The sequence below is a fragment of the Thamnophis sirtalis genome, unplaced genomic scaffold, assembly GCF_051295495.1.
Source record: "Thamnophis sirtalis isolate CommonGarterSnake01/CBP01778 unplaced genomic scaffold, rThaSir2_p1.2 scaffold_9, whole genome shotgun sequence".
NCBI classification, from domain to species: Eukaryota; Metazoa; Chordata; class Lepidosauria; order Squamata; family Natricidae; genus Thamnophis; species Thamnophis sirtalis.
Window position 1 is genome coordinate 54,891,229 of NW_028261389.1, and position 22,614 is coordinate 54,913,842.

At 40.2% G+C, this 22,614-nt stretch overlaps 1 long non-coding RNA gene across 1 annotated transcript in view; it reads left to right on the forward strand.

Moving 5' to 3' along the window:
• The window catches only part of LOC148044149 (uncharacterized), a 219,774-nt gene extending 207,433 nt beyond the window's left edge, over nt 1-12,341 (forward strand). Inside the window, exons 3-4 of the long non-coding RNA XR_015697776.1 lie at nt 3,122-3,203; nt 11,576-12,341. This is a non-coding gene — a long non-coding RNA (uncharacterized LOC148044149). The remainder of the gene's footprint in view (nt 1-3,121; nt 3,204-11,575) is intronic.
• The last annotated feature ends 10,273 nt before the right edge of the window (nt 12,342-22,614 follow it).

Sequence of the window (22,614 nt, forward strand, 5' to 3'; positions counted from 1 at the left end):
TGTTAAACAGGATTGTAGACTTGCAAATATTTTATACATTTGTAATGGTATTTTTTATTAAGAATTCTTTATATAACTGGGAAAATTTAAATCTTGAAAGGCAAGGTAAAAATACTAGAGTTGAGCAATACTTAAAAATAATTCCGAAAAGGTCTCTAGGGCAGAGTTCCCAATCTTGGCAACTTTAAGACACATGGACTTAATCTCAAAATTTCCCAGCCAGGGAGTTGAAATCCATGCCTCTTAAACTTGCCAAGATTGGGAACTTCCACTTTAGAATATGCTGGAGTAAAAATGCAGCATCTGTCTGAAGTTCCCAAAAGCATCGCTATCGTTTCCCAAGATTATACAATTCACCTCTACAACTGCTACACGATCCTACAAAAACTCACGGCTGCTTTAAAGAGTACTATGTCTGCATTTCCACATGCTCCAAAGAACCATTTTGTAATAGAATCTGAAGCATTGAAAATGCTAATGAATAATTGTAATACATAAAACAACGGCCCTGGTTAGCTGTTTCAAATGTTTACTTGATGCCCTCTGAGTACTGAATTGCTTGAACTTAAATTTCTCTATACTGCCTTGCTATTTTGGATTTGTCAGCATCTGTGCTGGCGCAGTGGTTAGAATGCAATACGGCAGGCTAACTCATTGCTCACTCCAGGAATTTGAATCTGAGCAACTTGTTGGGTGCAATATGCTAACTCTGCAAACCGTAAAGCACTGTGAAGCAGTATATAAATCTAAGTGCTATTGCTATTTCAGATGTGTATTAAGAATGTATTATGGTTGAACTAGCTTGTATTGTAATAACATACAATATTATGCAATATTAAGTTTTCCATTGTTTCGATTCAGTGTTTTGATTCTTTCTCCCCTGTCTGCACTGCAAACTGGAAAGTAACTTTCTGTTATTAAGAGTTCATTAGAAACTCTTCTAATTTAATATGTGTGCATTTTGTTAATATAAAGGTTCATTTTCTATGTAACAAATGTTAAATAAAGCTTTGTTAATACTGTACTTTTTAAGAATTAAATACATCAACTTTTGTCAAATCTGAAGTATTCCCAGTTATGTTTATACATTACTTATCCTTTTCCAAATACCTCAGAAATTTTATTTTTAAAAGTGTGATGATGAAGTGGTCTTAATGTGCATAATATAAGGTTTCATGCACCCATACTTGATTTAACTGTGCATGTACATGATTGCCAAACTAGCTGGTTTTTAAGCATCTGCAAAAGTCTTGTAAAAGACACATTAGATGTCATGATTTGAAGAAAAGGCTTCATTCATGCTCCAGTGTTTTGCAAAGCACTTCTTTTTAATCCTGTTTTGAAAGTCTTATTATGGTTTATCTTCAGATTGTTTCATAAAATCTACTGTATACTTCATGGAAATACTAAAATGAAACATATGTTTGCAGTGCAAGTCTTGGATTTCCTATTTGTTTCCTGACATGAGAAATAAGTAAATAAGTCTTACAATATCATGATGCATCTTTAGATCCCAATAGAGCAGGTGTGTCAAACTCGGGCCCATGGGTGCTTAGATCTGGCCCGCGGGACCACCCCGGAAACAGAAAAGGACCGGCCCATGGTGCCTCTCCCAGTGGAAACGGTGCTCAGGAGGGCTGTGTGTGTTTGACCTTGGGGGGGGGGCTGGGGGTGTGTGGCCAGCTTGACATCACTTGTGTCGGCACCTGCAGGTGCCCGAACACTTTGCCAGCAAAAATGGGCTTCCGAGCTCCTTTTTTGCTGGCAGAAGGTTGCAGGAGGCAGTTGTAGTCGAAAACGGAGCTTGGGAGCTTGTTTTCGCTGGCAGAGTGCTCAGGCCCCCACAGGTGCCTCCGACACAAGTGATATCAAGCTGGCCACAGCCACCCTGGCCATGTCCACCCTGGCCCCCAAAGTCAAACATAACCCAATGCTGCCCACAATGACATTGAGTTTGACAGCCCTGCAATAATTTTCTGTTTGTTATGACTGACTGTAGATTTCCACATACACAGATATATATGTACAGGTAGTCCTCAACTTACAACAGCTCATTTAGTGATGGTTCAAAGTTATAAAGGCACTGAAAAAAGTAACTTATGACCATATTTCACACTTACCAAAGGTGCAGCATCCCCAGGGTCATGTGATCAAACTTTGAATGCTTGAGCAAAGTCAATGGGAAAGCCAGATTCATTTAACAATCATGTTACTAACTTAACAACTGCAGTGATTCACCTAACAACTGAAGGAAGGAAGGTCATAAAGTGAGGCAAAATTTACTTAACTGTCTCACTTAGCAACATAAGTTTTGAGCTCAATTGTGGTCATAAATTCAGGTCTACTGATACCACATGTGCCATGTTTTACAATAGAGCTAGTACTATATTTCAGTAGTGCTCCATTGTTCTTTAGTAGTAGGTATGTTTAGGGAGATGGCTTTATATCCCCATCTTAGTCAGTAACAAATTATCATCTCAATCTTCTTAAATGCTGTTAATTGAAAATGCTGGGTTTTAATCACAGTGTTTTCATTAAGTAGCTATACTTGAGATGGTGACACCAATTAATACAAGAATACAATTAATACAAGAATACAATTAATACAAGGATAAAATTAGGTATCATCTTGCCCTCCATCACGCCCTCAAACTGCTCTATATGCATACTGTACACCAGCTGCAAAAACCATAGTGCATCAGATCCTGTGGGTTGTTAGAGTGTGAAAGGTTCAGTTGCTAAGAAGTATGCATCTCTGTACATTACATCATACACTATGCTCCAATTTGTTACAAAATGACATGGACACTTAAACTCTACAAGATTAGTGATTTCTGTCTAGCAGGCCAAATAGTTGCCTACTGTGGCTTTTGTTTCCGTCTGTATTTCTCCTGGGGTGAGCTACTTATCCACAAGGACTATATTTCTACATTTGGAAGAAGGAGGGGCAATTTGCCAAGGGCAAAAGGAAGGAACAAGGTAGCTTAGTCACTGTTAGAGAGTATTACCTCTTCACATTTAAAGAGGAAATACTTGTCTAGAGTGGAACTATTCAATGTAGCTATTCAATGTAGCTGATGATAACAATGCAGCTGAAAAATGTTTTTTTTTAAATTCCTAGTGTGAAATTGCACAAGCAAAAAAGAACAGGAATAGGTAAATCACACGGAATGTATATATGCAAACCTTCTATTCCTTGAAAGGTTAGTGTTCTATGATTTATTGCCTAGATAGCTCAAAGTTTAAAATACTGTGGTACAAATAGATTTAAAAATATAAGAATTAGAATAAAATTATTTTCCCTTCAAAGTTTGGAAATTCTTTACTATAAAACAGTAATCTAAAATCTAACTTTGGCAGTACCTTAATTTTACAACCAAGTACTTCTTATTAAATAATAAGGCATCACAATTGTGTTCAATGTATAGACTTCAGTATTTATTTATTTATTTATTTATTTATTTATTATTTATTTATTTATTTATTTATTTATTTATTTATTTAATCAAGCATGAATTAGATAACAGATATATGTATAAACATGATTATGAATACATGAAATTGATTCAAATACAAGGAAATATTAGGACAGGGACGGTAGGCACTCTGGTGCGCTTATGCACACCCCTTAAAGACCTCTTAGCAATGGGGTGAGGTCGACAGTAGATACGTAGTATAGAAAATTAAACGACAGTAGATATGTAGTATAGAAAATTAAATTTCTTTTAATGAGGATTAAATTTATTTTAATGAGGAAAAAAGACTGTTCTTATATTTTATAACAGAATGTTTTATACCAGAAAGTACATTTGCCTAACATTTGATGATTTCTGAGTCATGTGTAAAATCTGACATGATGCAAACTTGCATGCACCCAATTTTCTGTTACATTCTGCGTAATTCCTTCCAGCAATCTTGTGCTTTAACCTTTTTTACAAAAATGTTAGACAGTTGTTCCAAATTTGAGCCTGTTTGTATCTAAATTCATATGAGTCAAATCTTGCTTCCTAATCAATCCCTGGATCAGATCAGGATATGGTAAATCTAATTCATGTCTTATTAAGAATATTCAAGGTGCTACTTTTTCATTTCTTTGATTTGCACAAGTTAGTTTATAGAAAAATACAAGCTCTTGGTAAGTTGGAGCAGTTTAAATAACTTACGTTATATTTCAAAAACAATGCAGTGTTAATGAAGACCCAAAAAGTTTTGAATAAGTTCATGTAATTTTTTTTTCAATATTTCAGCTACTTAAGAAAATAGTAATTTCTTAAATTCTGCTCTGAAATTAACTATTTTGGTCAGTGCAAAGATTCCATTATTAGAATCCTCTAGGAAATAATTGTGTAGTTTAGTATTTTTGCTGTTAGAAATCATGTAATATAAAGAGGATGTCTAAAGTTATTTACTGGTTTTACAGAACCAAATTGCAATTGTTTATTCTGCTTACACATTAATTTATGGTAATCTGAATAGCAGTAATTTATTTTGAAAGTGAATGCTGATTCCAAGAAGACACAGCTTCTCAATAGCTCCTTTTCTGGCAGAAGAAATGTGTTGTGTGCTTTTGTTCAATGTTCTTTTGGTATTTCTACTGTAGTTGTTGAAATCTATATTTTATGTGATCTCATTGTACTGCTTGTGCTTTATTAATGAGTGACTTTGTTTGAGATTTAGGAAGAGAAATATTTTTCATATGACACTGCTCTATATGCATACCATGTACCAGCTGCAAAACCCACAGTGCATCAGATCTTGTGGGTTTTGAGGGTGTGAAAAGTTCAGTTGCTAAGAAGTAAGCATCTCTATACATCACATCATCTAGCAATTGAACTATGGTGCACTAGAAAAATGTTCCCCATCTTGATTCCTGTAAAGATGAATAATACCTTTTATGATGAACTAGCACTGCTTATGTGTTTTAAATGTTACAGTTAAAAACTGTATGTACAGCCAGCATTTTTATCTTTAAAATGTTCCTAATTCTAAAGCTTCATTAAAATCTTAAATGATATGGGTAACGTGTGATTTTATAGTCAGGCAGACAGATCTCTTAACTGGGTTTTTGTACATATAAAATATTATCTGATATTGTATTTAAAAAATTTCAGTTGAGTGGATGGAAATCCTTTCCATTTGAGTGAATGAAATATTTTTGTGGGGAGAAAAATATTTTTTTTTTTTCAATCACTGCTTCACATACTATATGTATGTATGTATGTGTGTGTGTGTGTGTGTGTGTGTGTGTGTGTGTATACACACACACACACATACACAGAATATATATATATATATATATATATATATATATATGTTTTTTTTATTTGTGCTTTTTTATTTGTGCAAATATAAAAAATGTAAAAAAAAAACCACAAATATAACAAAGGCAACAGTAAAAATATTGGGTTTCTGTCGTGATGGACTCTTGTGACGAGCCGATAGACAGATGATGGAAGCAGTTAGCTTCCTCCCATAATTGGGGCTTACCAGGGGTTGTAAAAATCTAATATATATATATATATATATGTGTGTGTGTGTGTGTGTGTGTGTGTGTGTGTGTGTGTGTGTGTGTGTGTGTTTGTGTGTGTGTGTGTGTTTCTGTGTGTGTGTGTGTGTGTCTGTGTCTCTGTGTCTCTGTGTCTGTGTCTGTGTCTGTGTCTGTGTCTGTGTCTGTGTCTGTGTCTGTGTCTGTGTGTTTCGTATATATGTTTTCTGAGGTTTTCCCGGGTGTTAGTATGTAGGTCTTTGGTTATTCGGGTTTTCTCCCGTGTAAAATTGGAAATGACTTGGCAACGTTTCGACAAAGTCTCATTCGTCATCTTCAGGCTTGGTGCTTCCAGATCTCGGCTATTTCTTCCTTTTAATGGCCAGTGGGAGTTTGAGCTGATTGGGTGGGAGCTTGGCTGTGTTCTGATTGGGTGGAGGTGTGTTCTGATTGGTTGGGGGTTTGTGTTTCATGTAAGGATAGGAGGGGTTTAAAATGGCTAATGGTGCATTCTGCTTTCTTTGTGGATTTTTGGTGGTTTTGTCCCAAAGTGCAGGGTGGATCTTGTTGCTGAGTTTGAGGTGCAGTTTGTCCCCGCACTTTGCGACAAATCCAAACAACTCGCCGCCTGGAGAGCTGAAACAAAGACCACCCTCAAGACAGAAACACACATCAACAAACTCCAAAGACTAAAAGAACGCCAGAAACCAACCCCTCCCCCCTCACAGCCACATCTGAAACAAACAGTGCATAACATCTCAGATAAGATCTTCACCAAAGCCGAAACCAATGTCCTTTCAAAAGGATTCAACTTTGCAGTTGTCCCCAAATACCTCCCCACTGAAACCATTATATGCGGAGTTGAAACCAGCCTGACCAAATTCAACCCTGACGACGCCATCAGAATCAGACTCCAAATCACCAACATCCTCTGGACCAGCAAGCCACCCAAAAGCAACTTACCCAAAGAAGAACAGACAGCACTACTTAACCTGAAAGAAGACACCAGCATAATAAACCTACCAGCAGACAAGGGCAATGCCACGGTGGTTATGAACACTTCTGACTACCAAACCAAATTAACCAACCTACTCCAAGACTCCACATACAAACCCCTAAACACGGACCCCACCACCTACCTGGAAAAAACCACTAGATCCAAAATAAAAGCCTCCCCCATCAGCGAAGAGATCCAGCAAAGAATCATTCCCAGAGAGAAATCATCCAGATGCCCTAAACTCTATGGTCTCCCCAAGATACACAAAGAAGGAACTCCACTTAGACCCATAGTCAGTTCCATAGGCTCACCTCTACAAAATCTAGCCAAATTTCTCGCCAAACAACTACAGCCCTATGCAGATTCCATCACCTCACATGTAAAAAAACTCTTTCCAGTTCATAGAGATCATAAAGAAACAAAACTTACAGCCCAGCGACCTACTCGTGAGCTTCGATGTCGTATCCCTCTTCACCCAAGTGCCAATCAAAGAAGCCTTGACACCTATCCAAAACAAATATAACCCCGCCAAACACATCCTTGATCTGACCAACCACTGTCTATCCAACACATACTTCATTTATAATGGACAAAAATACAAACAGATAGAAGGAGCACCCATGGGATCACCCCTCTCACCTGAAAGCATGCAGTATTGTGAGTAGATAAGTGGGTGGGGAAAAACTGGTTGTGTTCATATATGTGAAGAGTGGCAGCTGACACTGAATCTGGCTGAATACGAGGCATCACAACCAGAAGTGGTATGCAGCTGATTTGGACCAGTTCATCCGAACTGGTAGTGGAAATCATGGGTGGGCCTGCCCACCCGCCCCAGCTCTATGCTGTCCTATTTAGACACATTTTCAAGCTGCTCACGCTTACATTTGTGAACTGGTAGGGAAAGTAAGTGAATACCACCACACAAGGTGAGGTGAAACTGGTGGAAGAGCCCAGAAGAGCCAACAATGAGCACCTCTGATTTATTGGTGTAAAGTCAGTTCTTTCCCTGCAGGGTACCAAGGATAAGCGTGCAAGCGCTGAACAGAATGAACTAGTATTCGAAGCTGTCAGGACTGCAGTGTGTGTCTAGCATGTGTAGACTTTCCTGGCATTGTATGCATATGCTAAATAAATAATAAATAAATTAGAATGTACTGGTACCATTTTTATAGCCAAGGAACACGAAGAACAAGAAATAGGCAATGAACTTATTTGAAGAATGATGTTCATTGCTATAATTAAATACCAGCTATGAAGGTGGCTCAGTGGCTAAGACACTGAACTTGTTGATCAGAAAGGTTGGCAGTTCGAATCCCTATCACCAGGTAACAGAGTGAGCTCCTGTTAATTGTCCCTGTGCCACCAAAGTTCTATAGTTGTGTGAAGAATGAACTAAGCAGCTTTGCTTTCCCTCTGCTGCCTGTTCCTTTCTTGCTGTCTTCTCTCTTTAATGGACTGTTTCCTTGATTTTTTTCTTGTTATTTTTATGTTGGAAGAAGCTTTTTTGGTTATCTTTGACTTTTGTTGCAAGTCTTTGTTCATTCTGATCCTTTGCTTTCCTGACTTTGTCTTTGCAGATTCTGGCTATCTGCTGATAATCTGCCTTAGTTATGTGTCCCTCTTTCCATTTTCTGTACTTGTCCTTTTTGTCTTTCAAATTGTCACAGAGATTTTTGTGTAGCCATGCTGGTTTCTTCTTGGATTTCTTGTTTTTCTTTTTCAGGTATTGTCCTGGACTGGGCTTTTATGATCATATTTTTCAGAATTTCCCAAGTTTCTTTTTTTTTTTTTAATAAATATATTTTATTATGTTTTCATTCTATACAATCACATATTCACTGTGCTTAATCAGGGCATATAACATTGAATAAGAATTTCCCAAGTTTCTTGAGTTGTTTTCCCCTTTAGGATTTTCATCCACGGAATCTTTCACAAGTTGTCTCTTCGTTTGTTAAAATCAGTTTTTTTTTAAATCTAAGACTCTGGTACTGTTATGTTCTATTGCTTGTGTTCGTGTTATGTTGAATTTTAGTATGACATAGTCATTCTCATACAAGGTTCCTGCAGTTTCAACTCCCTCTATCACTTCTTCTCTGATGTAAGAATTAAGTCCAGTATACTGTCCCTCTAGTTCCCTCCCCTACATTTTGGAAAAACTAAAGTTGTCAACTAGGTTGGTCAGGAACCTATTCGCTTTCTCACTTGGTGTAGAATTAATGTTCCAATTGATGTTAGGGTAATTGAAGTCCCCCATTACTATGGTAGTGTATTTCCTACATATATTTGTCAGTTGGTTAACAAAAAGTACATCTATTTCTTCTGCTTGGTTGAGTGGCCTGTAGTATGCACCTATGGCAATGTCTTTTTTTTCTTTTATATTAATTCATATGCATTCTAAGAGGTTTTCATCTTTTGTGTGTGCATTTCTGTAACAATGTATTGGTCTTTACATACAGTACCATTCCACCTCCTCTTTTATGGGATCTGGGTGGTTGTTGTTGTTTTGAACAGTTTGTATCCTTCTATCAGTATCTTCCAGTCATGGGTTTCATCCCACCAAGTTTCTGTAATTCCAACTATATCATATCTACCTTCATGTTTTAATAGTTCAGTTGACCCTGTTTGTTTCCCAGACTTTGTGATTTTGTATATTGGCATTTGAGATCTTTATGTGTAACTCTGGGTATGCTTCCTATATCTCCTCTTTGGTGTTTATGTTTATGTTTCTTCCCATCCCTCCTTACTTCATTATTGGACTTGTTTTCTAGGGATTTTTGCTTGGAATTAGCTCCTGGACTTCCTAAGGATTGGTCATCCTGTCCCCTCAATTTTTGTTCTAAGCGCTCCTGATAAGTTGAGACAGTCATTTTCCGAAAACATTCCTCCCAGTCTTTGTGAAGTGCAGCCTATTCCTTGCCAAAAGCCCATCATAGAGGTAGTGCAGATTATGGTCCAGGAATCCAAAGAATTTTTTTTGGCAACACCAACCCTTTAGTCAGCGGTTCTAGAATCCTTTGTTCTCTTACCGGATGTTTACCTTTTGTTGGCAGTACAGATGAAACAAAAATTACTTCTCCACATTCCGACCAAAAGTAAGTTTGGAGGGGGGGGGGTCAAATATAATTGCTATATATGTATACTTTTTTTCTTCATTTTTTCAAAGAAAAAAGAAGATGTTAAAATTAAAGATGTTTATTGAAATGAAATTATAAATACCATCAACATAAAACGGAGCTTACTCAGAGGCTGAACTACACCAAGTAAATGAGATGAAGAGTATGGAAGAGATGAGAAAGGGAAGGGAAGAAGAGAGTGTTAGGAGAGAGGGTAGGGGGGAAGAGGAGGAGAGAAAGAAGGAGTGGAAAGGGGAGAGAGGAGAAGGAGAGAGGAAGGGGAAGTAGAGAAGACAGAGGGAAGAAAGGAGGAAGGGAGAAGGAGAAAAGGAGAAGAAAATGACAGATAGGGTACAAATATGGTATATGGGGAGCAGAAGAGACAATAATCTTTTTTGATGGTTAGATGAATTGATGTTAATATTTAACAATATAAAATAATGCTGGTTATGTAACTATATATGTGGTTATTTGTTATGAAAATGAAAAAAATAAATGAAAAAATTAAAAACATTTTATTAAAAAGAGAGGAAAAAAAGAGGAAAGTTGGTCAAAGGCTCCAAGCAGCTGTGTGAAAGTGATTTGGCTGAAGCACAGCTGCAGCAAGGCAGCCCTGAGGCTTCAGATGTGGAAAGCATACAGCTGCAGCCAGTCAGTGATGTGGATTTGCCTTTGTCTTGGAACTTGTCTTTGCCTCATAGACTGGACTTGCTGTTGCCTTGGGGGACTAGTGTTGGCTTCATTTGAGTAGCCTCTGGAACCTATTCGGGTTGAGCTGGTGCCACCACAGGGAATTGCTGGGGAATACAAATTCAGGCTCAGAAGCCTTAATAAAGACTCCTTGCACTGTACTATGTGTGTGTGTGCATGAGTGGGATAGCACACCTACAGTATTTCTCTGTGCACTGCTTGGAGACACTATGCATGGGTGTTATAATTTGAGCCTATTAGCCTCGAGACTGAGTTTGAATATTTGGACACGCCTCCTTAGGCTTGCTGTAGACCAGTTCTTAACTCAGTCTAGCCTTAACGAGACACCTTCCAACTATTCTCTGAGGTTTTAGGCCTTAGTTAGAACTTCATCTGGATTCTTCAACCAGTTCTACCAACTTGATTTAATTATGTGATCTGTGAGTAATATATGGGGAGTTAATGATTGCCAGGGCTCTGGCGATCTGTTCTAAGGTAAGCCCTCATCTGCTTACCTCCTCCACGGTGGCTTCAATAGCTTGAATAGCTATTCAGGCTTAATTAGCCTAAATAGCTTGAATAGCCCTGGGGGGGGGGATCTTCTTCTCTCTGCCTTTAAAGTGCGAACGGCTTTTTTGCTAAAGAGGACTGTAACGCTTCTCCTTTGATTGCTGCCAGGACGCTGCGCTGCCTCAAGTCTCGAACAGCGTGATTGCTTTGGAGAGCCTGCTGGCCGTTATCTAACCGCCGCACTGCTTCTACTTTTGGTGCGAACAGTGTGATTAGCCTGGAGAGCCTGCTGGAAGTTTTAAAACTCTTTTCTACAGCCTTGCCTACAACGGGAGCTGCAGGGAGCCACACAGCTCTCATTTCCACTGAAAACTTCAGCAAATTGCCTTGGCTGAGCTGAGGCTTTCCTCCATTCTTCAACCCCTAGTTCAGGTGCTGGGTCGTTGAGGGCTGGTGAGATAGCGCTGCCATTTTGGGAGACTGCTTGTCACTCCTCATGGCTATTGATTCTTCCCTAGGGAATCTACTGCTGTTTTATTCCAGATCAATTCACCTTGCAAGGCTGATATATTGATTCTCTAATTCTGGGCAGCCCTTCCTTAGTTGGATTAAGTTGTCTCTTTCCCACTGGCAGATGGATTAAAGCAATCAACTAATGGCAGCGGCCATTTTATGTCACTTATAATCAGGCTTAGTAATTTGGCTCAAGTTAACTGCCTGGCATTTGAGGGATCTCTTAATGAGATGCATTTCTCTGACAATGTCATTTCTACCACACAGACATGCTTTCACCACCATACGAGGCCTCCTGGTGGGCATTTTGCAACTGGTGTGTAGAGGCAAATATCACCGCTCCTTCGGCTACTGTCCCGCAGGTGTTGGACTTCTTACAATATGGACTTTCTAAGGGACTGGCTCCTAGCACTCTCAGAAGGCAAGTGGCCACGATTGCTACGGTTCTTCCCGACACAGCCTCCAGTTCCCTGTCACATCATCCTAAGGTACAGAGTTTTCTCACGGGAGCTGTCAACCTACACCCGCTTGTAGTACACCCATTCTGGAACCTTTCTCTGGTTCTTCAGGCCCTTACATGCCCCCCCTTTGAACCTTTCAAATCCGTTACTCTCCAGATCCTTACCATCAAGGTGGTCTTTTTTATGGCCATAACATCGGCCAGGAGAATTTCGGAGTTGGCAGCTCTTTCACTTCACCCAGACCTATGTCTCATCTGACCAGACAGAATCATTCTATGGCTTGACCCGTCCTTTCTGCCAAAAGTGAATACATGGTTCCACAGAGCGCAGGAGGTTGTCCTGCCGAACTTTTGTTCTCACCGTGTCCACCCATCTGAGAAATGGTGGCAGCAGCTGGATGTGCGATGAGCAGTGTGTCATTATATTAAACAAACAGCTGAATTCCGGGCAACTGAGAGCTTCTTTCCAGCCTGCTACGATGGGTGGGAAAGTGTCCCCAGCAACAATCGGTAGGTGGTTGAGGGCTGGCATAGCCCTTGTTTACGAATAGCAATCCAAAGCCATACCTACTGGTATCATCGCACATTCAACCCCTAGTACTGCCACTACCACTGCCTGGGCAACTCAGGCATCGGTAGAAGATAACTGCAAATCTGCTACCTGGGCCTCATTATCACCCAACATTATCGGCTGGACTCCTTTGCTTCGGGGGAGGCGGCGTTTGGGCGACACATGCTGCAAAGGGTTCTCTCTCCAGAAGGGACCCTGGACCAGACTATTGCCTGCCCTTGAACATCTATGCTTGGGTATATCCCATGCACGGAGTCTCCCAGCAGTGCACAGAGAAAGTTGGTTGGTCTTACCTGAAAGGTAGTTGTGCACTGCGAAGGAGACTCCATTCCTTCCCCGAGGAGCCGGTCCAGGTCCCATATCAAATTCTGTCTTTCTAACCATGACTCTTTTATGACTTTCTTTAATCTAAGCCTTCGTTAAGAACTGATCTACAGCAAGCCTAAGAAGGTGTCAAAATATTCAAACTCAATCTTAAGGCTAATAGGCTCAAGTTACAACACCCATGCATGGAGTCTCCTTTGCAGTGTACAGATAACTACCGTTCAGGTAAGACCAACCATCTATTACTCTAAACCTAATAAATAGACCCAGGGACAGACTTTAGGTAGTGGCTATCTTAAATCTGTTCTTCTTCCCACATTCCCCTCCTTGGAATGTGCTGCTTCCTTCCTGGGAGCCTGCTGTACTATAATCCATCACACCACCTTTTGTTTTTCTTGCTTTATATACACTTTTATATAATATTCAAAAATTTTCAATAAAGTGAGGCAAAGCTCACTTAACAACTGTCTTGCTTTGCAGCAGAAATGTTGGGCTCAATAGTAGTCATAAATTAGGACATAAAAGTTAAGTACATAAAAAAGGTTGAGTACATTAAAAAGGGAATATAAAGGGGAGAGAAGGCGGGGCTTAGCAGTGTGAAGACAGACTTTCAGGCTGCTCCTGAATGTCCATCTGTACCGGAGCATCTGGACGGTCCCGAAGAGACAGTGAAAGTTAGGAGGAGACCCAGTGGTCCCAGAGACGTTCGCAAAGTCTCTGGGGACCTAGGAAATCCCTCTTTGCCAGTGACTTCCGGATTACCCACAATGCTATTGAAACTGCAAACAGCCCTAAAGAAAGAGAAAGTGTTTCCAGCTGGTAAGAACATTTTATTGTTTAGAGAAAAATGGACTGCCTAAAAATTCAAACTAATTTAAATTAAAGAATAGAAGAATCTAGCGGCGATTTTGATCTTTTTAATGGTTTTGGACGGTGGTTATCTTACTTTTTAAATGTTATTCACATGGATAATGGATAGATTACTCCAACATCTCTTCTGATTTTCTGCAAGCGGGCTGTAAACCAATTCACTATAATTTGGCTGTTTACATCTTGACACTTTTATTGCTTGGTTGTTTTGGCTTAAGATCTGATAAGATTGTACAGCTTTCAGTCTGCTTTTACTTGCAAATACTTCAGAGCTCTTAAGAAAGAATACTAACTGCGTATAAACATGGTGTCTATTCAAGCGTCTTTTCAAGTGATTCTTTCAGCCCTACAGACGCTGTCTGAGACAGAAGACAGAATTCAGAGAAAATTGGATTATTTGGTCTTTTTGGCAACAAAGTATGAGGAAAAAACTGCGGATGTTTTTCATTTAAAAATAAGAATGACGGAGATAAACAATCTGAGCTTGTTGATATTCGTGACAATTGGTTTTTTTCCGAGGGAGGAAAGAATGGAATGTTTGAAGAGGAGTTAAATGGAGAAAAAAATTACTTCAAAAGACAGGGCGCAGGAGGAAACATCAAAGAATTTATAGTTTATGAAATACTATTTGCAAAACATTTGATACCACTGCTGAGAATTAAAGACAAGCTGATAAAAAGAGGGCGTCAACCTCATATGAGAGGTAATACAGACAAGAAGGTGCAAAGATTTCTTCGTATGGACTTGTTTATAAAGATGTTTGGAGAATTGGACCCACAAATGGCAGCAGATATAAGATTGTTCTGTTATTGGAGAGATACAGGTTGATAGATGGAAGAGTATAATTCAAAATTAGCTAAACTTAGTTAAATCCATTTGTAATAGGTATAGTTAAATAAAAATTGATAATGATAGTAATGTATACAATGTTGAGTTGATATGATAAGTAATAATTGGATATGAGAAGGGAAGTTTAGAAATATCTTTGGACTATATATAAAGATTATTAATAACAACAATAATTATTATAAAAAATAAAATAAAACTATGTACAGTTAAATCTTAACTAATAGGGGGAAAATGCTATGATATAGGATATAATTAAATAAAGAAAGGAGAATGATAATAAATTATATACATGGAAGATTAGAAATTTTTGGTATTAAATATTATGGATGTTTAGCTAAAACAGGATATGAGGACTTAATGTTAATGGAGGATTTTATAAATAAGTAAATGAAATGCCAGTATGTGGTTGTTGATTGAATCTTGGTATATTTAAGGATGAAGGATGTTTAAATAACTGTAGTCAACTAAAAGTGGAGGTATGATGATGTTAATATAGTAAATATTTGAGTTAAGACATTCGAATTAATATGAATTAATGGAAGAGATGCACAAAAGCTTTTTGTAATCAGCTGATATACTTTTTTATAACATATGTTTGTTGTGTTTGTTGTGTTTTTTATTGTTGTGTGTATCAAATATATGTATATATATAATAGAGAGATACAAAGTGTGTCCGTGGCGGGAAATATAGTTAGGATAGATTAGCAAAGGTAAGGGAATAAGAAATGATACTAAATTATATCTGGGTTGGCGGAAGTACCATCCCAAGGAAACATAAACTGAGATTTAAAATAGACACACCAACAACAATAGAAAAAGAAAGGGAGAGATGAGGAGAGAATGAAAGGAAGACGGGGGAAAGAAGAAAGAGGTAAGGAGAGGAGGATGGAAAGGAGAGGAGGATAGAGGGTAGAAAGGGGAAGAGGAAGAGCAGGAGTAGTAGAAAGGTACTACTACCGGGAAGAAGGAAGGGGAAGGAGAGGAGGAAGGAGGAAAGTAGAGAAGGGAGGGAGGGAGAAAGGAAAGGGAAAGGAAAGGAAAGGAAGATGGAAGGGAGAGAAAAGGAAGGAGAGAGGGTTGGAAGGGAAAGAGGAAGAGTAGGAGCAAAGGAGAGGCAAGGGAAGAAGGAAGGGGAAAGAGAGGAGGAAGGAAGAAAGTAGAGAAGGGAGAGAGGGTGAAAAGAAAGAGGTAAGGAGAGGAGGATGGAAAGGAGAGAAAGAGGAGGAGAGAGGGTAGGAAGGGGAAGAGGACGAGCAGGAGTAGGAGAAAGGTACAGGAAGAAGGAAGGGAAAGGAGAGGAGGAAGGAAGAAAATAGAGAAGGGAGGGAGGGAGGGAGAAAAGAAAGGGAAAATAAGGTGGTGTTATAACAGGAGGAAGGGATGGTAAACAAAGCAACCCAAACTGTATATTATAACCTATTAAATGAAATAATAAATGTATAAGAATGATAAATGTTAAAACACTTGTAACCAAACGACATGCCATATGTGATGATGGGTTTTTTCTTTTTTTTGTGTGTGTTGTTTTGTTTTGTTTTTGTTTTTTTATTGTTGTGGGTATGCGTTGTCTATGTAATAAAATATTATTTTTTTAAAAAGGGAATATAATATATAATGTATAGTCACCTGATGTTGTTAAGTTAGGCTCATTTTTGTTTGGTATCATTTCTGCTTAAAGACGAAAAGAAGAGAAGGCTTCATTTTATATGTTTTTTTTAATTTCTTTATGAAAATAAGAATCAATTTATCATTGGTTTCCTAAACTACTACTTTTTGTCAGAAAAAAAAAGAATTGTCTGTAATATCTATTAAAGCACAATCCTTATATGAAATTAATTATAAACAATGACAATAATTGCTATTCAATAAATATTGATTTAAAGTGTCTTAATTTGGCATTACCATTTAGGACTGTCTTTTTTAAATTTGTTAACCACCTTCCAAAAGACCTAGATTTGGGTGTATCCCACACTTAATCATACAGCTTATCAATAATTTAATTACTGTCATATCAAGTGACTATGTGAATGCAGGGATATAATTATAAATCATAGAAAGGTTTTTAAGTACCTTAAAAACAATTTTATATTTAGACATGGACAATTACTATATTTAGAATAATAGTTGTAGGTGTCATGAGCAAAAGACCAGGGATTCCAATTTAACTGATTTTTGGCTAATACCCATGGACAGGAATTTAGTCAACTAATGGTTAGCACTATTTTGGTGCTGGATAAGGGTTAATGTAATTCAAGAGGGTTGGATACTCTAATGGCCATGTAGAGACTGTAGTCTAGACTGATTCATCTTTTAATTCTGCCCCTGTGCTTTGTCACTCCTTCTGCAGTAAGAGTGTAAACTAGAACTGCAAAATTCTTTTGTGAGTGTAATTATTTTATTAATAATGCAAGCAGTCAGTAGTTCTTTTTCACCTTTCTAGGTAAACCAAGCAGGAAATACTATTAGATGCACCAATTCTACTTTATTATAAGTCTACATTAACAAAATCTTGCAAATTTGAAGGTACAATTCTCCCTCCATCTTTTTTTACTGCTACAAATTTGTTAGAACCAAATCATAGCTGTCTAGATCCAAATCTAAGAAATATGACACTGACACGAGAAGTCAATCTAAAAAACTAGTCAGGTCTCATTTGCACTTCTCTCCTATACTATGAAAACACTCAGGGCAGCCACAAAATGATTTTACATTTATAACATGAAACAGAATATAATAGTACATGGGGAATGGCCTTGATCAATTGGGTTTGTCTGGAACATTATTATAACTGTCCTCAGAATAATTGATGAAATAAGGATGTAGAGTCATGATAAAGTGGCAAGGAGTAGGATGTAAGCAGCTGAGGTCTCCAAAGTAGCAAACAACTTGCACTGGCTGCCTAATAGCAAACAACCTAATAGGAGCTCTGTGAAGCCATGTATTATGGTCATTAGGCTATGTAACATGTTCAAGCAATTTGTCATTTGCCTGCCTCCTTTCAAAACCCAAGAAAGAAAATCCCCAACTCCATTGAGATAGAGAAGAGGTACTTTTACTGAGTTTGAAATCTAGGATTTCCTTGACTTCAAAGTGTTGTTCCCCTTCTATGAGGAGGAGAACTGGAGGGGCAGGCTGGGCAGGCCGAAGGGGAAATACTTTTTCAGGTTAGAGCACGCTAGCATGAGATCCGCCTGGGTGGATCCACCTAAGGGTTTGGGGCAACTCTAACTATACAGTGATCAGGTTGATGATTCTGGCTATGGGAAAGGGGCCTACATACTTGGGACCCAGTTTCTTTGATTTCTGGGTGGTTTGTAGGAACTTTCCCCCACTTGGAATTCGTTTGGTTTATCCCTTTTCTTGTCAGTCTTTTTCTAATGTGCCTCATCCAGTGCTTACATGTGACTGGCTAAGTGTGTTATAGTTGTTCAATCCACTCCACTAAGGAGGGGATCTGAGGCTTCTCCTGAGGCTCTTCTGGTATGTGGACGAAATCCTGACCAGAAGAAACTTTAAATGAGGTGAAGCCAATACTACTATGGATTAAGCAACTTTTGTATATGGCAGCAGGTCAGCCCAATTGTCCTGCTGGTAATTTATGTAGTATCTAAGATACTGTTCCAGAACTGAGTTAGTGCATTCACAGGTACCATTAGTTTGAGGGTGTTGGGCAGAGCTTAGACCCTGGACAGAGCCTAACAACTTCAGGAATTCAGAACTGGGAGATGAATTGTACCCCTATCTGAAATAATGTGGTTAGGAATAGACATTTTCTTCCATGGGATGCTAAGTTTGGCAACACTCTGGAGAAGTCCAGCGGGATTCCCTGGAGGCCTTTTAGCAGCAGCACACACAGGACAGCTAGCCACATAGGTTTCCGTGTCCTTTTTTAATGAGGGCCTCCAAAACTGCCATTTGGCCATGTGTAAAGTCTTCACAAAGCCAAAATGTCCAGCAGCTTTCGAATTGTGGGCCTGTACAGTCCCCCTTAGACTGGTGGGTACATGTAATTTAGCACCAATCTATGCCAGGCCACTTTTCATGGTGCACTACTTTGTGTGGGATAGAAACCAATCATCACTTTTCAGCACTCCTTTCATCTCCTCACATAAGTAATTGGGAAGGTGGAGGCCCAACTTTTCTTGGGCTCTGGTAACACCGGAGCAGCTAATTGCTTAGAAGGGATGACTGGATGTATGATTTCTGGCCTAGCATTATTGTATTGGGGTAATCTAGATCAGTGTTTTTCAACCACTGTGCCGCGGCACACTAGTGTGCCGTGACATAGTGTAAGGTGTGCCGTGGGAAAAACACCCGCCGGGTGTTTTCAGCGGAGCTCTTCAAAACAAGACTTGTTGAATTCCGCAGGTTTTGAGGCCATTCACTTCCAAAAAAACCACTGCTTCCCCCAATAAGCCCGCCGTTTCGGGAGCGCTGCAGATTGGTCTGCTTGACAACCCCAGCCGGGGATTCCGGGATCGCGTTCGCGGCACCACGCAAATGCCCGCTGACTTGCACCTGGCTCCTCCGGGCTTATTTCCCGGCAGAGAAATCAGGACAAGGAGATTGAACACAAAGCAAGAGGAACGAAGCCAGCACCCCCGCTTTCCTAGCAATGTCTCCTCCTCCTCCCCGTTCCCGTCACCCTCCCGCAGGCAGATTTTGGCCCAGACAAGCCGACGGGGCTCTTCTCGTCCCGGGAAGGGAGGAAGGGGCAAGGTTCAAGGCAAACTCGGGAAGGGGGAAATCGCAAAGCTGGAACAGGAGACCTTCCGCGATGAACACGAGCTCAAAGGGGCAACTCCGCGCACGAGCCTCGCCCTGAACCCTGAAAGGCAGAAGACCGCAGGACTCCCATGCGCTCCCCCACCTCCAGCAAAAGCAGCGCAGACGCTGCTCTCTTCCCTGCGCTGCCTCGGAAAGGGAGCCCAAGCCCCGCTGCCCCAAGCGCAGTTTCTCCCGCGATCACCCACCTCTGCCGCCTCTTCCCTGCGGCGCCTCGGGGAGCAGCTTTGCTCCCCCCCGTCAAATTCACTGGACTCGCTCCTGTAGGATAGCTCCGAAGCTAAAGCACAGGCTATACTCATGCAAAACAGTTCCAAGATTTTGAATGCCCTCAATTGGTCCTCTCCCAATACTGTTCCTATACTTCAATGATGCTGTTGTTAGCTTTCAGTTTTGGAATAATGAGTGAGGAACTAGGTAATACCTACCTCATACCCTTGGATGGATGCTAGCATTCTAGGAAGTATAATCTCAAGAGAGTGGATTTTAAATTGATAAATTGATTTATACTTCACAAAAGACAATTGCAAATTGAGATAATTGTAAATTGAGAAGATATAGTCAATATAGGCACAGAGTTAAATATTTTTAACATTTTCTAATGGTGGTGTGCCTCGTGATTTTTTTCGTGAAAAAAGTGTGCCTTTGCACAAAAAAGGTTGAAAAACACTGATCTAGATAAATCATTTGCCATAAAGTTCTTTCCCCTAGGAATGTAATGCAAAGTAAACTTAAAACAGTTTTAAAGTATTGCGCCCAATGAACTTGGTGATAGTTTCTGCGGAGTTTTCATGGCTTCCAGGTTTTTATGGTAAGTCCACACCTCAAAAGGGTAAACACCTTGCCCCTTCAAGGAAATTTCTCCAAGTTAAAGTGTCCATCAGACTGCAAATACTTCCTTCTCCCAATTTGTCCATCTTCTCTCAATTTCCGTTTTCTATAGGTATAAGTGTAGGGTGGTAGGGCCCCTTTGTCATTAGCTTGCAAGAGCATGGTGTCCACCACCACATCACAGGCATCAGCCTGGACAACAAATTAGGCATCTGTGCTGGTGTGTTTAAGTATGGGTTCAGCCGCAAACAGCCACTTGAGTTTCTTGAAGGTTGCTTGGCATTCCATCAACCACTCAAGGGGACAGATATGCTTGGGTTTGCTTCTCCCTTTGTCTTCAGAAGATTGGTAATGGGTAATGCAATCTTGGCAAATGAGAGGATGAATTATCTATAAAAATTTGCAAAACCCAGGAATCTTGGCAAGTGCTTTCTGGTGCGAGGGGACACTCATTCCAAGACCGCTCGCATTTTCTCAGGGTCCATCTCTATCCCCTTATGCGATATACGATAACTCAAATAGTCAATTTTGTCCTGGTATAATTCACACGTAGACAATTTAGCATACAGTTCAGTGGCCCTGAGTTTGTTCAGGACTGCACGGACTAACTCCACATGTTACTTCATAGTTTTGATGTATATAAGAATGTCATCTAAGTAAACTAGGACCCCCTTGTCCAAAGCTCATGCAGCATTTCATTGATCAATTGCAAGAATAAGCAGGTGCCTCTTGTAATTCAAGCGGGAGAACCCTGAATTATAAGCAGTCCAAAGGGCAATTGAAAGCAGTTTTCCACTCATATCCCTCTGTAATAAGTTTCCCTCGAGTCCAGTTTAGTAAAGATTTTTCCTTTGGCCCGATGTGCCATCATGTCCTTCATTAAGGATAGCGGGTAAACATTCTACAGACACACTGCATTGAGCCTTTTATAATCCACATACAGATGATGAAGAGACCCATCTTTTTTCTCATGAAACAACACTGGGGTGGCCACCTATGGCCTAGCTGACTGGACAAAGCCCCACTGTTCCCTTCTCCTGGCAGCTCTGTACATGCACATATCGGGAACAGGCTCCAGTTGTTCTTCCCCACTGATCTCTGACTTTGAAGGCAGCTGATAACGGTGAGATGGCCCTGGTCCCATCTTTGCCTCTGATGCAGAGCACTCATCAGAGCTTTCCTCAAACTTCAGGGCTGGCCCATGTTCCTCCCCAACCTCCTCACTGTCTGAGTCTGCCACCAGCTCCACTGGCCGTTGGTGGGCCACCCATAGCTGGGGGCATTATTGTTGTGAAGAGTAACCATCCAATTTGCTGTAACCCCTTCCAGGGCCATGGTGACTTATCTCACTTTGGCTGCCTCCAATCCAAATTCTTCTCAATACTCCTCCATGTGATTCTAGACTTGAGCTAGGAAAAATCCCAGGGCTTTCGGATCCGCTCTGTATTTCACTCCCAGCGGAGGAACCTTAGGAATTTGGTGCCTCGGGGATGCCCCCCTGCTGGGAGGGCCTGGGCTACAGCAGCAGCTGTTGCTAGGGCAGGGGCTGCCAAAGCTGCCCCCTGTGGAGTGACAGGGGCCTCTGCTGTGGTTGAGATAGCAGCTCCCCCTGCTGCCTCACCGGCTTCTCGGTGTGCTGATAGGGCATTCTTCTGTGCAGGGATCTTCCATACATCCCATGCCCAGTGACCACTTGGCTCAGACTGTATCTCCTTGACTTGCAGCTCCTTCAGCTGTTCTGTCTCCTCACAACACCGGTATCGCTGTGGGGAAGTCGACCCCAGAGCTCCAGACTCTTCTTAGTTGCTCCCGTGTGCTCACCCCCTAGGTAGACTGGGGTCTCTGGGTTGGCTGATAAAACAGATCTTGCCTAATGTCAGACCTGCCTCAATTCAAAACCCAATAACGAAAACCCCCAACTCCTTTGAGATAGAGTTTAAAATGATAGCAGTGAAAGCAAGGCAAGATTTGATGCAAAACACATGAAAGTTACAGATTGAAAGTTTCCCCAAGTCACTTCCCCCAGGGCCCAGTGCTGAGGGTCCAATCAACATCCAGTATGATGCTGTGTGAAACTCATCTTTAGGTATTTCACCCATCTAGAGTCTTTGGACATTTGGCCTTGACAGGGTGTAAACAACTCCACTCAGCAGTGCAATAATTTTTGAGAGCAAATCTGGCTGTTCTCCTAGACCTTGATTGAGGATAAATGTGATCCCTTTTTACATATGTTTTTTTATATATGGTACGTGCTGATTTTTTAAGATGTTATATTAGAGTATCATTTTAAATTGTGAATTATCCAGAGTTGATACAGCATGGCAGCATCTAAATCTAAACAAATACATTATTCTTATTTTCTAAATTTGTACCCTGCTCTTCACCTTGGAGATCAATATGGATAATACCCCTCATATTTTCTGACAACAGTTCTGTTTACTAAGAGTCACTGGTCCAAAGCCAGTCAGTGATCTTGCATTATTGACAGTGGAAAGATTGGGGTTGAGGATTGGGACTCTCTAATCCTAATCCAATGCCATGATCTCTGTACTATGTAATATGACTAATTAGAACAAAATGTCAGGTTTGTATTTTCATGTATAAATTTGTAAGGGA